Source organism: Culex quinquefasciatus, chromosome 1 (genome assembly GCF_015732765.1).
Source record: "Culex quinquefasciatus strain JHB chromosome 1, VPISU_Cqui_1.0_pri_paternal, whole genome shotgun sequence".
NCBI lineage: Eukaryota > Metazoa > Arthropoda > Insecta > Diptera > Culicidae > Culex > Culex quinquefasciatus.
In genome coordinates, this window is record NC_051861.1 from 85517558 (window position 1) to 85533106 (window position 15549).

At 37.0% G+C, this 15549-nt stretch overlaps 3 non-coding genes across 3 annotated transcripts; 1 reads left to right on the plus strand and 2 right to left on the minus strand.

The window, feature by feature from the left end:
• Positions 1-2707: 2707 nt before the first annotated feature.
• Trnah-gug lies at positions 2708-2779 on the minus strand. Its single transcript has one exon. It is a non-coding gene; the product is annotated as a tRNA-His (tRNA).
• Positions 2780-11730: 8951 nt separating this feature from the next.
• On the minus strand, positions 11731-11802 carry Trnad-guc. The gene has a single exon. It is a non-coding gene; the product is annotated as a tRNA-Asp (tRNA).
• Positions 11803-11943: 141 nt separating this feature from the next.
• Trnad-guc lies at positions 11944-12015 on the plus strand. The gene has a single exon. It is a non-coding gene; the product is annotated as a tRNA-Asp (tRNA).
• Positions 12016-15549: the final 3534 nt, after the last annotated feature.

A 15549-nucleotide genomic window follows, 5' to 3' on the forward strand; every position in this document is an offset into this window, starting at 1 on the left:
TGCAATGTTTCATTTTCCCCAATGACTGGGAGAAGAATTGCTTCATTTTCTTGGTCAGATATAAATTCGACTTTGCTTTGATTAAAGTCGCCATAAATGTGAAGTTTTACTTCCGGTTCCATTTTGATGTTATGATTTCTACTGTTTTAAAGAATAGTTCATACGACTGTTTATTTGCATGGTCCGGCGGAAAGTATACTGATGCAAAAATGTGTACTTGGCCTGCAATAGTGGCTTTGGCCCAGACTTGTTCAAATTGAAAATGTTTTCAGTTACAATTTCTTTTGGATTAAGTCTGGCATTTATGGCTAAGAGGACGCCGCCTCCTGACTTTTTCTGACTTAGATTTAAATTTCTATTGCCTAGGAATACAAAATAATTGTTTCCAAAAATTTCTTCAGGGTGGACGCTTTCGTCCCAGTTAGTTTCAGTTCAAGAATAATGTCGAAAGAATGTGAGAGAATGTTTAAAGAAATTTCCTTCATTTTGCCTGGGCTTTTCATGCGATTGAAATTCTGACAATAAATTAGAATTTCATTCGCATTCTGTTGTTCCGTTGAAGAAATGTTTGGAGACATACTTAAATTATTAATAGTACTTACTGCCCCTTGCGAGGGTGTCATTTCTTCTTCCGTGTTAGAAGGCGTCAATGCTTGTAAAAATTCGACGATGTAGTCGGCAGGTAGAATTTGTTGGCGGTTTCGCGCGAGTGCTGCAGGTATTGAAGTCTTTTGTTTGTTACATATTTCCTGTAGGTTTCCAGGTCGGTGAGGGTTTGCTTAGGTGAAATTCCAATGGTTGAGTTGTATTCCATGAAGATGTTCATAAGATGTTCAGGTTCAGAAGGCAGGCCATTGGATGCAAAAAAGACATGCATGCTGGTTACTGTTATTCCGTCTATGCAGACGTCCGGTTTTGGTCCTTCAGATACGCCAAGTATAGTCTGAGATTGTCATAGACTTTAATTTCGCGGAGTCTGGCCAGCAGGAAACGGCCATCGCCGACTGCAGACTGTTCAGTTAGGCGTACTATGGGCGGCTTCATTGGGTCCAGACAGAACATACTGTCTGTTACTTCAGGAGTTTGTGATGACGTTTCTGCTGGCTGCGGCGTAGTGGCATTCAGAGGTGGGACGATTGGCGTTTTTTCCTTCCGGTAGGGGTTGATGGTTTCCCCTTTTCGGAAGTTGATAAAGTTTGAATTCGATGTAGTTGGAGGTTGGCCAGAAAATTCGACCCTTGCCTGGTCTAGAAGTTCCTTGTCGGACAATTTGGTTGACGAATGAGTGGAAAAGTTGCTGCTACTTGCATTGTCCTGGTCGAGTTGATTGTCCTTTAAGTTAAAATGTGGCGTACTTGGGTTTCGGCCTGCGTCAGAGTTGCAGTTGGTCTGGTGCTGTTGCCGACGAAGATGTTGATGTGAATGTTGTTGCTGCTGGTGTTGCTGTTGCCGGCGTTGCTGATGATGTTGTTGTGATTGTTGTTGTTGCTGGTGCTGCATTTGTTGACGATGTTTTCGGTTGCGGCGACGTGCTTTTTCAGCTTCCTTTTCCTGAAGACGGCGAGTCCGCTGTCTGGCGTCGAAGTCGGTCCAGTCTGGCTTCCAGATTTTTTTGCTGCCGATAAGTCGCCAGCCAGATTCGATTTCAGTACTGTTTGTTCGTTTAATTCTTCTGCAAGTGATTTTTGCCGGACTTCAATTTCATTGTCTTGCAGTTTATTGATGGATGAAGTGAGGGCCCTCACTTCATCGTGGACTGCTAGAATTATGTCCGAGGGGCATTTTTCTGCTGAGGCAATTGTTTTAATTATGTCATCCCGGTGGGATGACGTAATTTCCTGGATACGGCAGAATGATTCAGCGAGTTTTTGATTCTGGTCCGAGGTGGTGTCTTCAAATGCTTTTCTGACTTCGTTTAAGGGGAAGTCCATTGCCGGTGCCTGACAAATATAGGTGTTTGATTAGAAAGGGTATATTTCCCCTAATGAAGATGTAACGAATAAAAATATGCATTTTACAAACCCACATAAAAATATAGAAATTCAAAACCATGCCCAAGTTATTGACCCCAGCAAACCACAAACACACATCTTCCATCTTCATAATCTTCTCAATTTCCCAACTAGAAAACTTAACTTCCATAACTCCGGCCATAAATAATCGTTAAACCCTTTCTCAGCTCAAAGCCAACAGAAGGGTGAGCTGCAAACGACAAAACTAATCGAATTTAAAGCCACCTCCAGCCAGGCAACTCTTTCCAAGTGCGTCTCCTTGTGGCCGCTCCATAACTATAAAACTTTTCCACGACGACTGCAAACACCTTCATTTTCTTCACTGGCACCAGGCAGCTGCGGGAGGGAAAAAGTATTTTCGGGATCGTTTTTCCCACCAATTGGTTTGCGCAGACCTTAAGGCTAAAGGAGCTTGAAATATGGCACTTTTCCTCCAAAGAGGTTGACTCTTGATATGAGGGCGCTCACCGCCAGGCCATAATTCTTGTTCTCACGATTCGCTCCGGTCTGTCGATTACTTATGAGGTTTTTGTTCTTTCTCTGGGTGCACTTTTATTGTGGGAAAACCCTCCAAGGAAAGCATTTACCCGGTCGGCAACAAGTGGAAACTGTCGTTATTTGTGGTAAAGAGAGTGTTCGTTCAAATCATAAAAAAAAAGTTCCTCGAGCTCCGTGACAGTGAGATTGCGCATCACTGCCGTGACCAGGATTCGAACCTGGGTTACTACGGCCACAACGTAGGGTCCTAACCACTAGACGATCACGGCTGCGCTCGAGTCGTGTGAGAGGAGCGAAAAGAATACTGTTTTCGCTTTTGCTTTACAGCTTGACCACCGGTCAGTTGTATCGAATCAACTGCCGATTAGGCTGCCTTGGTAACGATAACAAAGCCGAACTTTTGAAGTGGTGCACCAGAAATAGAAACAAAGAGACTGATAACGTGGCTTAGGGGGCATGCATAAATCATTTAGTCGAATGGTTTCCAAATTATTGGAAAATTACTTATCATCAAACCAACCGAAAACATACTGTAATAATTAACGAATTGTTATCTACCTGTAAAATACGTAGTTTTTGGACTACCCCATACAGTGAAAAAAATCGACTGTTTATTTGCTGGGGTTTGCATTGGACGGCAAACATTTCAGTTTCAACAAAATTATTTTGCTTTTAATCATCAGTAATGTTCAGTAATGATTTTCCACGTTGCACCTTGAAAACTAATGTCCCTATTCAATTGTAGCTGTGATTTTCTCTGGTTGGCAGTGTTTTATCCATGAAGTTTACGTCTTTCTAAAATTTACTAAATTCAACCTTACTAAGTATATGTTTTTTTTTTTTTTGATAATGTAGATAGTTTCAAAGTAGAACAACTCAAAAATTTCGCAAGATATATGGGTAATTCTCTATCAACTCACACGAAATCGGGAAAAGTGGCCCTAACCCCTCTATGATTTGCGTGAAACTTTGTTTTAAGGGGTAACTTTTGTCCCTGATCACGAATCCGAGGTCCGTTTTTAGATATCTCGTAACAGAGGGGCGGTACGACCCCTTCCATTTTTGAACATGCGAAAAAAGAGGTGTTTTTCAATAATTTGCAGCCTGAAACGGTGATGAGATAGAAGTTTGGTGTCAAAGGGACTTTTATGTAAAATAAGACGCCCGATTTGATGGCGTACTCAGAATTCCGAAAAAACGTATTTTTCATCGAAAAAAACACTAAAATTTTTTTAAAAATTCTCCCATTTTCCGTTACTTGACTGTAAAAAAATTTGGAACATGTCATTTTATGGGAAATTTAATGTGCTTTTCGAATCTACATTGACCCAGATGGGTCATTTTTTCATTGAGAACAAAATTTTTCATTTTAAAATTTCGTGTTTTTTCTAACTTTGCAGGGTTATTTTTTAGAGTGTAACAATGTTCTACAAAAATGTAGAGCAAACAATTACAAAAAAAATGATGTATAGACATAAGGGGTTTGCTTAAAACATCACGAGTTATCGCGATTTAAAAAAAAAAGTTTTGTAAAAGTAACTTTTTGCAATTCCGTCGAGAAACTACTTACTTTTCCTGTCATTCTGGAACGACGAAATAGCCTACTTTTCTGTACCAAAAATAACAAAATCGAATAGCAACACTGTTCAAAATAAATGCTGAAAAGTTTTACTTTTCAGCACTGAAATGGGTGCTGAAAAGTTGAACTTTTCAGCACTTGTTTCGAAAAGTAACACTTTTCAACATTTTTTTGATTCAAACGATTTATTGACAAAATACATGAAAATTTTACATAAAATTTCACTCAATGGGTGTTTTTCGGAATTGCAAAAAATGTTGTATGGAACTCGTAGCAAAACTTGATTTTTTCAGCACTCTTCGTATTTATCCAACTCGGTGAACCTCGTTGGATAAATGTACGGCTCGTGCTGAAAAAATGCTCTTTTTGCAACTTGTTGCATAAACTACTATTTTGCGTTTCTCTTTGTTTCGTAGTCCGTGTCTGTCGCGGGTAACCATGAACGGCCATGATCGATGACGACCAACTTTTTCAAAACTTTTTTTTCGTAAAATCGCGATAACTCGTGATGTTTGTAAGCAAACCCCTTATGTCTATATATCATTTTTTTGTAATTGTCTGCTCTAAAACTTTGTAGAACATTGTTACACTCTAAAAAAACCCTGCAAAGTTAGAAAAAACACGAAATTTTTAAATGAAAAATTTTGTTCTAGATGAAAAAATGACCCTTCTGGGTTAATGTAGATTCGAAAAGTACATTAAATTTCCCATAAAATGACATGTTCCAAATTTTTTTACAGTCGAGTAACGGTAAATGGGAGAATTTTTAAAACTTTTTTAGTGTTTTTTTACGATGAAAAATACGTTTTTTCGGAATTCTGAGTACGCCATCAAATCAAGCGTCTAATTTTAAATAAAAGTCCTTTTTACACCAAATTTCTGTCTCATAACCGTTTCAGGCTGCAAATTATTGAAAAACACCTCTTTTTTCGCATGTTAAAAAAGGAAGGGGTCGAACCGCCCCTCCGTCACGAGATATCAAAAAACGGACCTCGGATTCGTGATCAGGGACAAAAGTTACCCCTTAGAACAAAGTTTCACGCAAATCGAAGAGGGATCGGGGCAATTGCTGTGTGAGTTGGCGGAGAAACCCATATAGTAATTTTTTTAACAAAATAAAATTATCATTATTTGCAATATGAGTATCAAGCGAAGTGCTTTTTCACCTTTATGCGAGTTTGTTATGTAAAATACATATTTTTTTTATTAATTTTTTCAAAAATACTAAAAAAAATTATTATTTTTAATATTGGTATCAAACGAAGCAAAATTTTGCATGCTTTTTTACTTTTATAACAGTTTTTTTTGTAAAATACAAAAAAATAAAAAAAAATCGTATTTTTGGAATATACTTATATTTTCATAAATTGCAATATACGTATCAAATGAAGCGAATTTTTGTATGTTTTTTCATTTTTAATAGAGTTTGATTTTGTTTTTACTAAAAAAAATCACAGAATACCGTGATTAGTGCGCTGACCACGGGGACGCGCTGACTTGTTTTTGCATGCTCGTTTTCATTTCTTTTGTGTCGCTGTTTGTGTGCTTGGGTGAGTGGTCATTATAATTAAATAATGGCATCATTAGGATTCGGAGTGAAAAGTGGTTTTTTTGTGTGTGCCTTTTGTTTCGCATTTTTGTCGTGTATTGTGTGCGGCGAGGAAAAGATTGCCCTCTGAAAATGCAGCGTCATCAGTGCATAATTGACAAAGGGAGCGCGTGGTCGTAAAAAATATTCGGAGTGAAAAGTGATTTCTTTTGTGATTTTTAAAGCCCTTCCTATATCATCGTTGATCGGAAGGCACGGCGTCGGGTGGATTGTGTTTAAATTTTTCGAGGTTTTATTTATTTGCGATGAAAAAGCATTTCTACATAATGATCGAAAGACGCACTGACAATTTAGATCGTCGAGTTAATAGTGGAGCAAAATAACTGTGTGTGAGTGATTGTGTGTGCTAACCAGAAAGACCTTTCCATAGCACCGTTGCTCGGAAGGCTCGCCGACGGGGGAGGCATCGAAAAGCCAATACCTTATCCCACTAACCCAAAAAAAAATTAATCACGTGATGCTTGAAGGAGATGCTGTGGATTCAACGGTATCAACAAGTATATAGCGAAAAACTATGTGCTTGATGAGTCTGCAACTTCAACTATCGGACTAACATTCCGCCCTTTTGTTGAACTGCAGGCTTCTTGGGAGGGCGCCGGTATTGACTAATAAAGTATGTTTTTATAATACTCAAATTTTAATAATTTACGATACGGGCATTTCACGAAACGCTTTTTCCATGCTTTGTCACTTTTTGTTAACGTTTGTTAACTAGCATACTCTAATTTTTACAAAATACCGTTTTTTTTTAAAGTACTCAAACTTTCATAATTTACTAAATAGGTATCTATCCATTAGAAAAATTAGTGTGCATTTTCTTCTTTTTAAAGATTTTTAAGGTTTTTAAAATGCTCAATTTTTTAACAAAACACCAAAATTGCCTAAATCATGGCTGAAGGCTGCAAAAAATTATCTATGATCTTTATCTATTTGATAGATAATGTAATGTTCAGAACAAAACAATGTTGTATGTATGTGACATGAAAATGCATTTTTTTATAAATGTTAAAAATTGGTGATGAAAATGTATAGATTGTTGAAACATTATATAAAGAAAAAAGGACTTTCTGAATGTATAACATAAGCCTCACAATTTTATATTTGACTTTTTTTAAGATCCAAGATTTTGTTGGGCGTGAAAATTCACTAAACCATCAAGGCGAAATGAGCCGCAGTCTATTTGAAACGAATATAGTTATTTTGGGTTATTCGAGACATTTTATTTTAATTTTGAAACAAAATCTATTACAAAATACTATGAAAGTTAGCAAAATATCACTGAATTTCTAAAAATATATTTTTTAAGTTTTATGTCTCCATTTGTACAGGTCCCAAGATTCAAAATTTGGCAACAGTTTTAAAGTGTCCTTTTGGATTAAAATTTAAAAAAAAACAAACGGCGTACTCTGAATTCCGAAAAAGCGTTTTTTAATCGAAAAAAAAAAACAGTTTAAAAGTTTTAAAAATTCTGCCATTTTGCGTTACTCAACAGTGACAATTTTTGGAACATTAGCAACATTTTAGGTTTTAAGTAGGCCATAAAAGCCCATATAGTCCGTATGAAGGTTTCCAGAACCATGATAAAACCAGTAAGTTTAAAAATGTTACTAGGGATGTCGTTTGAGGGAAATTAAACATTTTTTTTTTGTTTTAAAATTTCGTGTTTTTTCTAACTTTGCAGGGTTATTTTTTTGAGTGTAACAATGTTTTACAAAGTTGTTGAGTAGACAAAAGCCGTTTGGTTTTTCGTATCGGCAGCCAAAACTGAACACTATTTTCATGTTTTGGAAGATGTGTTGGAACCTCCACCATCTAGCTGGAATTATTTTGATTTCAATGCTATTTGTTTCATTTATATTTTACCTAAGGGGCCATTGAACCAATTTTAAATTATATTGAAAAATTATTGCGTGGGAGCGATTTCCAAAAAAAACGTTGTTTGTGTTACGTTATATTAAAACTAATCCTAATAAATAATTCAACTCCTTTCTTGGAGAATTTCAGATGATTGTATACTTCAAAACTCATCTGAATATCTTTCAAATTCGTAAAATTGTTTCGTCTGATTTTTTTTAACATAGATTTAAAAACATATCGTACAAAAATTATCATACATAGCCAAGAACTAAAACCCAAATCACTACCTGTTGCCACCCCCTTTCTCCAACCCCGCGCCACAGTTCCAAGCCATTGGCAGCGCCACGCGCCCTCGAACAAACAGGCCCGGAAATGAGCAAAACTTTTCCAATAATATTCAATCAGACTCACGGGTAGGCACGTTTGCACGTGGAGCTTGGAAATTATTAGATTTATAGCATATCCTCATAAACCTTCATACACACGGCGGAGGTCGACACTGATGTACAGCAAATCGCATTAATAGCCCGTGGCTCTTGAGGCAACTGGTTTCGGGGATAAAAGCTGGTGTAATTTGACTTGGGAGAAGGGGGTAAAATGAGCTTCTTGGTATCAATTTATTTTCATGTTCACAGTATTCATTAAGCGGATTTTTTTAAGTGCTAAAACTCTAAGCAAAATTGTATTCAACCCCCTGAATCCCACCACCAAATCATGTGCAGAAATTACAACCTCTTGGGGAATATTGATGAAGCACTTAGCAACTCAACCGTCGACAACTAACGATAGATGGATGGGGAGAAGCAATTATTATTCTTTCCCTGTATCAAAAACACCAAACATCCTTCTACTGCTCCACGCGAGCAGGGAAGGTGTTTAGTACCTTGTACTAGTCCCTCTTTGCGGAAAGTTCGAGCGTATGGCTCACATTGATGAGTAAACATAATTAGATCTTAATTGGTTTCGGCTCGAACTGGAGTTCTCCTGCACTCTCTCAAAGCTATGTAGTTGATTTATCTGGGAAGCAAGAAGTGGGTTGTTCTTATCAAGCTTGATTGAGGCTCGGACCGGTACACGTGTTCTCATCGAGAGGTTTTTGATAGTCAATCGGGATTTTGGTAGGGGATTGTGGACATTCAAAAGGTTTCCTAACCAAAAATTTGCAAATTTAAGTCAGCTTGCGCGTGAAGTGCGCTCATTGCAAGGGTTGACGGACAGCTAATTACCGCGAGTGTTTTTTTTATCTGTCTTAAAGACGTAATTTTTTTCTGTGTCAATAATCCAACCCTACACGTAAAAATCCTTTATCCTGATCGATCTCGGGCTCATGGGGAGTAACCCCACGACGGTAAAGAATGATTGATTGGTTTAGGAGTCAGCAGAGGTTTCCGGTGATGTTGTATGTTGTAGATCCTTCTGCTCCTGGCATTCCCCCACCACCTTAACTTCATCCAATCCTTGTCGACCCCAAAAACAACAGCATCCACACACACAGATGTGTGTAAGGATAACATTACTCCGGGAAAATTTTCCCCCTAAAACCTCGAATCTCACCTCGTGTGTGTGCGTTGTTTTTGTTCCTGGCCCGATATGGAGCATGAGATAAAGGATTCGACATTCCGGGCCTCCCCCGGTGTCTCTTTCCTGACATTCCTGCCAGGCTGACGCATCGTCGAAGGATCCGGTTTCCTAATTGCTGTGTGGTGCCGAGGCCGATGTTTATCGAGAACAAGGTTAGGATATTGGCACAACCTGATGGGAAAGCGGAGGTGATTTTGGGGTTCTTCCTAGTTTTTAATAGGGTAAATTGGTCATTTTTAAGCTGTCAAATTATGTGTTTAATCAATTATTCTTGTAAGGCTAGTCCACGGAGAAAAAGAGTTCCCAAAATCGTGAACAAGCGTTCATGAATATGGGAACCTTGAACAAAGTGTTCAAATCTCATGGTACGATTTTGAAAAACGAACCATTAAATTTGAACACTTTGTTCGTGGTTCCTATTTTCATGAACGCTTGTTCACGATGTTTGGAACTCTTTTTTCTCCGTGTTTCCACATAAATTATTTTTGAAGTGTTGTTTCATTTATCAGAACATAATATTAAAGTTGTCTTTAGTATATGAGCAATTCTCTCTCAATTCCGGAAATTGATCTATATGTACTTTTAGATTTGGCTCAAAGTAGGCATTTTATGTCCTAGGATCATATTCGAAAAACTGTATCTTTTAAAGGAATTTTTCCGATCGATTTGGTGTCTTCGCCATATTGGTCCGCATTGATGTGAATCATTTTGAAGAGTAGGTAAATTAAATTAAATATAAATAAAATTTTACTCAAAATGATGAAATTAAATTTTAAAAACAAATAATAAATAAGAATTATACTAAAATCGACCTCTCTCTCGACTTAAGGTGATTTAAAAAACATTCAAAAAGCAAATGCATATAATTTTGTTTATGGAATCTATTAAAAAGCTCTAGAGATATTAAACATCATGATTTTTTGTTAACATCTCGCCGTATCTCAGCAACTATTGGTCCAATCTTCAAAATCTTTGAAGCAAAATTAAAGGATTTTTTTTCGATCTTTCAGAGGGATATAACTCGGTTTTGTGTTGATTGCAAGTTTGATTTTACATCTAAAAATATAATAAAAATAATTTTGTCGATTTTTTTTCTAGGTATTTCAAAAGCTTAATTTTATTAAAAGAATGGCAACACTGCTAAATGGATTTCGACCGACTAATGTCATAGTTTAAAACATGGCATTTTTGGCATCTAAATGATAAAAAAAAGATTTTTCAAGAAAGGTTAATTTGCGCAGTCTGATTTTTGTGTAAAAAGATAAATTCGAAATACAAGTAATTTAGAAAGTGGCTATTTATTCCTGAGAATTCCTAAATATTTGAATGCTTATCCACCCTTTTCAAATGTAGCTCCAGCGTGTAAATAAATATTGTTATTCCAAGAATTATTAAGTTTTAAGATTGCATTTGTCAAAAGCTTTTACAATAAAAAAAATTATTAAAATTTCACAAAAACTGCTTCATTCCCCCTTAAAACTTTGTATTAATTTTAAGATAATATGGTAACCTACCCCATACCAGATTCTCTCCCCACATTCCCCAACTTTGCTGTCACAGCATCTCCCCTTGTGCGTGTGCGTGTATGTGTTACGTTGTTACGTTCGCACACGGTGTGAGCAGGAGTTTCTGTGTGGGAGTATCATGTTTACATTGCCATTTGGAAAGCAATCAACCCTAATCGATACTGTAATCCATCATATCAAATTCAGGTTCCTGTGTGAGATTGTGTATGTGTGGGCATTGTCGACTATCGGGATTGCTGCTTTCCTGCGATGGAAAAAGGGACGCCCAGGTTGCAAAAGGGCGGAACGCCGTGCCATGTTCCTTACAGCGGAGAACATTTTGTGGGCTGTCAGAGTAGTAACAGGGCAGGGTTGCCAGTATTTACAAACTGAGTAGTTTCAAATTAAAAAAAAATGTTGAAGGTGTCACTTAAACTGTTAATAAATTGTAAAACTAAAATCAGTTTAACTGGCAACCCCACCTCGAATTTCCGAGCAAACTAGTTAAATTCTCAGCCCTGTACAGTGACTTGCGGTGGGTTAGGTTAGGTGAAAGTCCCCGGCTGCCCGGGAGTCGGAAGTGCAAATATTGGCAGTCTCCTGACAGATGACTGTAGGGATTTCCCCGTGATGGGCCTGAAATGTCTACCTCACTGTGGTGTGGTCGGTCGGCCTCAGAATCTTCTTCCCTGGCGTTTAACTAAACACACACCGGTGAGGATAATGGATTAGTAAACGATTTACACTCAGTTTGGGGGAGGAGGAAGGAAAGTTAAATACAAACATCGATTAACAAGAAGGCAGTTTCACTCGAGAGTGTAAGACTACGAGCGTGCGTGTATTTGATGGTAAACAACATACCTTCTCCGTTTCGGCTTGTTGATTCCGGTTAAACGAAGCCTGCGATTGCGATAATGAACATGTTCTTGAAGTATTTAGTAGGAACGAGAGGTGCAAACTGGATTTTGAGAGCCTTTCAATTGATATCTTAAAGATTAAACAACACACTTTACTCGAATATTGAAGCATATTTATTTTTTTCGATTACAGAAATGGATTCAAAATTAAAAAAACACCAAAAAGATGCTACTCCCCGACGGGGAATCGAACCCCGGTCTCCCGCGTGACAGGCGGGGATACTGACCTCTATACTATCGAGGATGTGTTAAAATTAAACCGGGGAAATTTCATCTTTTCATGCCTTAATCACAGCTTAGTCTACACTTAGTAACAGTCTCTAGAAACGATTTTATTGCAAAGAGGCAATTCTTCGCGGTAAGATTTTATTTCTATTTTAACACATCCTCGATAGTATAGAGGTCAGTATCCCCGCCTGTCACGCGGGAGACCGGGGTTCGATTCCCCGTCGGGGAGTATCATCTTTTTGGTACTTGATAAGTAACGTAAACCCAAGTTTTCTTAGCAGAGTTGATAAGACAAGCTCCCCTCAAGCGTTCACTCGTAAATCTTGATGTGCTCACAAAAAAACCAAAAAATGCAAAAATACATTAAGGGGTTAAATACATGCATATCGGCAAAAAAGTCAGAGGTTACTATGAGCACACTCATCAACATTTTTTAATCCTTTTTTCATGGAATTAAAATGTGCATTTTCACCTACTTTCAAAATTTTTTTTAAGATATTCGGTAAAATTATTGCCGAGATATAGCAATTTCAAGTTAGCAGTTTCAAAAAACGGGTGCCACGATATCTCTTCATTGTCTTGACCAAATCGGCTCAAAATTTTGGTGAAGACTCGTTAAACTGATTCAGTGTGCATGACGAAGCCTGATTTTTAAAAACTTTATTTTAAAAAATACAAAAATACAAAAATTATAATGGATTCTTTATTAGAACATAATCAATAAACCTACACATTTGCTGAACATACAAACTCGATCAAACTAGTGTGGTCAAGCGCAACCCTTCGCTGAATATAAAAAAAAACTTATTTTAAATTAAAGACGAATGAAAATCAGAAGAGTTGCTAAAATAAAATTTTCTTCTAAAAAATAATGCTTCTGTGTCAAACGAATTACATTATTTTCAATATCAATTTTGCTCAAAAAGTGTAATATTTCGTTGAACTATTAACATAATATAAGTACAAACAGGGTTGCCAGATAACACAATTATTTTCCTGATATTCTTTCAGTTTTTCTTGTGAATTGTGGGATTTCCGTCAAACCAAGTCACTGCTGCCAAATAAGAGCAGCCAAAATGTCCATCAGACAGAATGTACAAAAAAAATAAAATAAAAAAGAGCACTCGTTTCAAGGTAATCCCTGTCACTGCACGTGATGCGTATCATTCACCGGCAACAGACCGGGCTCCTTCTGCCTTTTTGATTCCGATAAATCTACCGTCACACGAGAGCGCACCCTCTGGTGGTCACGTTCCGTACTTTACGCACATTTTGGCAGTCAACTCTCACCGCCTACTGCAACGGACGCGTCCGTCTGACGTCTCGGCCATAAATCTTGTCTAAAAACTCACCTGTCACTTTGGTTGTTAGAGGGGCCAGCAGCAAGTTGAGGGATCCGTTTTAATTACAGTTGAAGCATCGCGCGCACCTCTATTGTCCGGCCGGCCCATGTGACACATTTGTGCAGGGCTGTGCTATTGACAGCAGAGCTCATCCCGCCTGCCCGTGCTGGCCCCACAAATTGTCACAAATTGTTCAGGGGACCGTGATGATGCAAGTCGACTACGGTGACCGCTGGGGATTATACCTGTGTGTCGTTCCGAGAGCCGGGCCCGGTAAATCATCCCAATAAGTGATTCTCTGATTTTAATTGCTCAGGAAATCCCAACGTAATTATTTTTGTCCCAACGCTAGCTGGACAGGGTTGTCTCCTTCTCAACGTGAGCTTAATTGCTCAGGGTTGCTTCCAATTGTAAAACTTGGATTCGAAATTTATTCTTTTCCCAGAACAATTTTGCACAAACAGAACAAAACAGTACTTCCAGTATATTTATAATAAGTCCACTTGTTCCCACCCCCGAATAATTAATCTCGAAAATCTCGAAAGCCCACCCCTGCACACAGGTCGAAACGGTGTTTTGCGGATTGCGGACCGCAATTCCGGCGGCCAGGTCTCCAAACGTCACGGAGCAAGAGTCAACCCCCGCTGGACGACGGACAAAAGAAGTTCATTTGGTGCGATATCTGCCGAAAAGGTCCTTTGCGTCGTCGATCCCACCCCTGCAATTTGCTTGCGCGCGCCGTAAGGGATAAACAAACCACTCTTCGAGAGTTGGTGAAACACAAAAGAAATGAAGTTATCACTAGCGTAGCAGGCCACCGACTCACCAAGGTAGGCCACACGGCTCTAGGTGGGATGGGAATTGGGGGGAGTTTGGAGCAGCATTTAAATTCAAAGCGCAAACACACGCCGGGGAACGGTACGACTGTGTTGGGCGCTACCTTTTATTTATGATTACGGAGGATTTCGGTCGGGGTGGGGCGTCCGTCCCTGGGAAGGTCCAGGTTGGAGGAGGATTGTTTTGAGTCAGAGGTTCTACCATAGGAATGTATAAACTGAGTTTTTTTAGGCAGTTTATTGTCACAATTTTAATTCAGAAGAGACTGAAAACATCACAATTCTTCAAATTTTTAAAATCTGCAAAATCTTCAAAATCTTCAAAATCTTCAAAATCTTCAAAATCTTCAAAATCTTCAAAATCTTCAAAATCTTCAAAATCTTCAAAATCTTCAAAATCTTCAAAATCTTCAAAATCTTCAAAATCTTCAAAATCTTCAAAATCTTCAAAATCTTCAAAATATTCAAAATATTCAAAATCTTCAAAATCTTCAAAATCTTTAAAATCTTCAAAATCTTTAAAATCTTCAAAATCTTCAAAATCTTCAAAATCTTTTAAATCTTCAAAATCTTCAAAATCTTCAAAATCTTAAAAATCTTAAAAATCGTCAAAATCTTCAAAATCTTCAAAATCTTCAAAATCTTCAAAATTTTCAAAATCTTCAAAATCTTCAAAATTTTCAAAATCTTCAAAATCTTCAATATCTTCAAAATCTTCAAAATCTTCAAAATCTTCAAAATCTTCAAAATCTTCAAAATCTTCAAAATCTTCAAAATCTTCAAAATCTTCAAAATCTTAAAAATCTTAAAAATCTTAAAAATCTTAAAAATCTTAAAAATCTTAAAAATCTTAAAAATCTTAAAAATCTTAAAAATCTTAAAAATCTTAAAAACCTTAAAAATCTCAAAAATCTTAAAAATCTTAAAAATCTTCAAAATCTTCAAAATCTTCAAAATCTTCAAAATCTTCAAAATCTTCAAAATCTTCAAAATCTTCAAAATCTTCAAAATCTTCAAAATCTTCAAAATCTTCAAAATCTTCAAAATCTTCAAAATCTTCAAAATCTTCAAAATCTTCAAAATCTTCAAAATCTTTAAAATCTTCAAAATCATCAAAACCTTCAAAATCTTCAAAATCTTCAAAATCTTCAAAATCCTTAAAATCTTCAAAATCATCAAAACCTTCAATCTTTGGTTTTGGTTTTTGGTTTGATTTTGGTTTTGGTTTTGGTTTTGGTTTTGGTTTTGGTTTTGGTTTTGGTTTTGGTTTTGGTTTTGGTTTTGGTTTTGGTTTTGATTTTGGTATTGTTTTCTATTCAAGTTGTCTTTTAGAAGGCTTAAAATTTGACTATTTTTTTAATTGATTCGAAGACTAATTGATAATCGTACTTTTCAAACCATTATTCATTAAAAAAAATGATAGCTTGAATGATGTCTCTTTTGATCCCCTGAAACATAAAAAAAATCAAAAAAAATGACATTTGGTTTTGGTTTTGGTTTTGGTTTTGGTTTTGGTTTTGGTTTTGGTTTTGAGAAAATAAAATGTTAAGATAGTTCAAAGAGTTGGAAACCCCTGAGCATTGT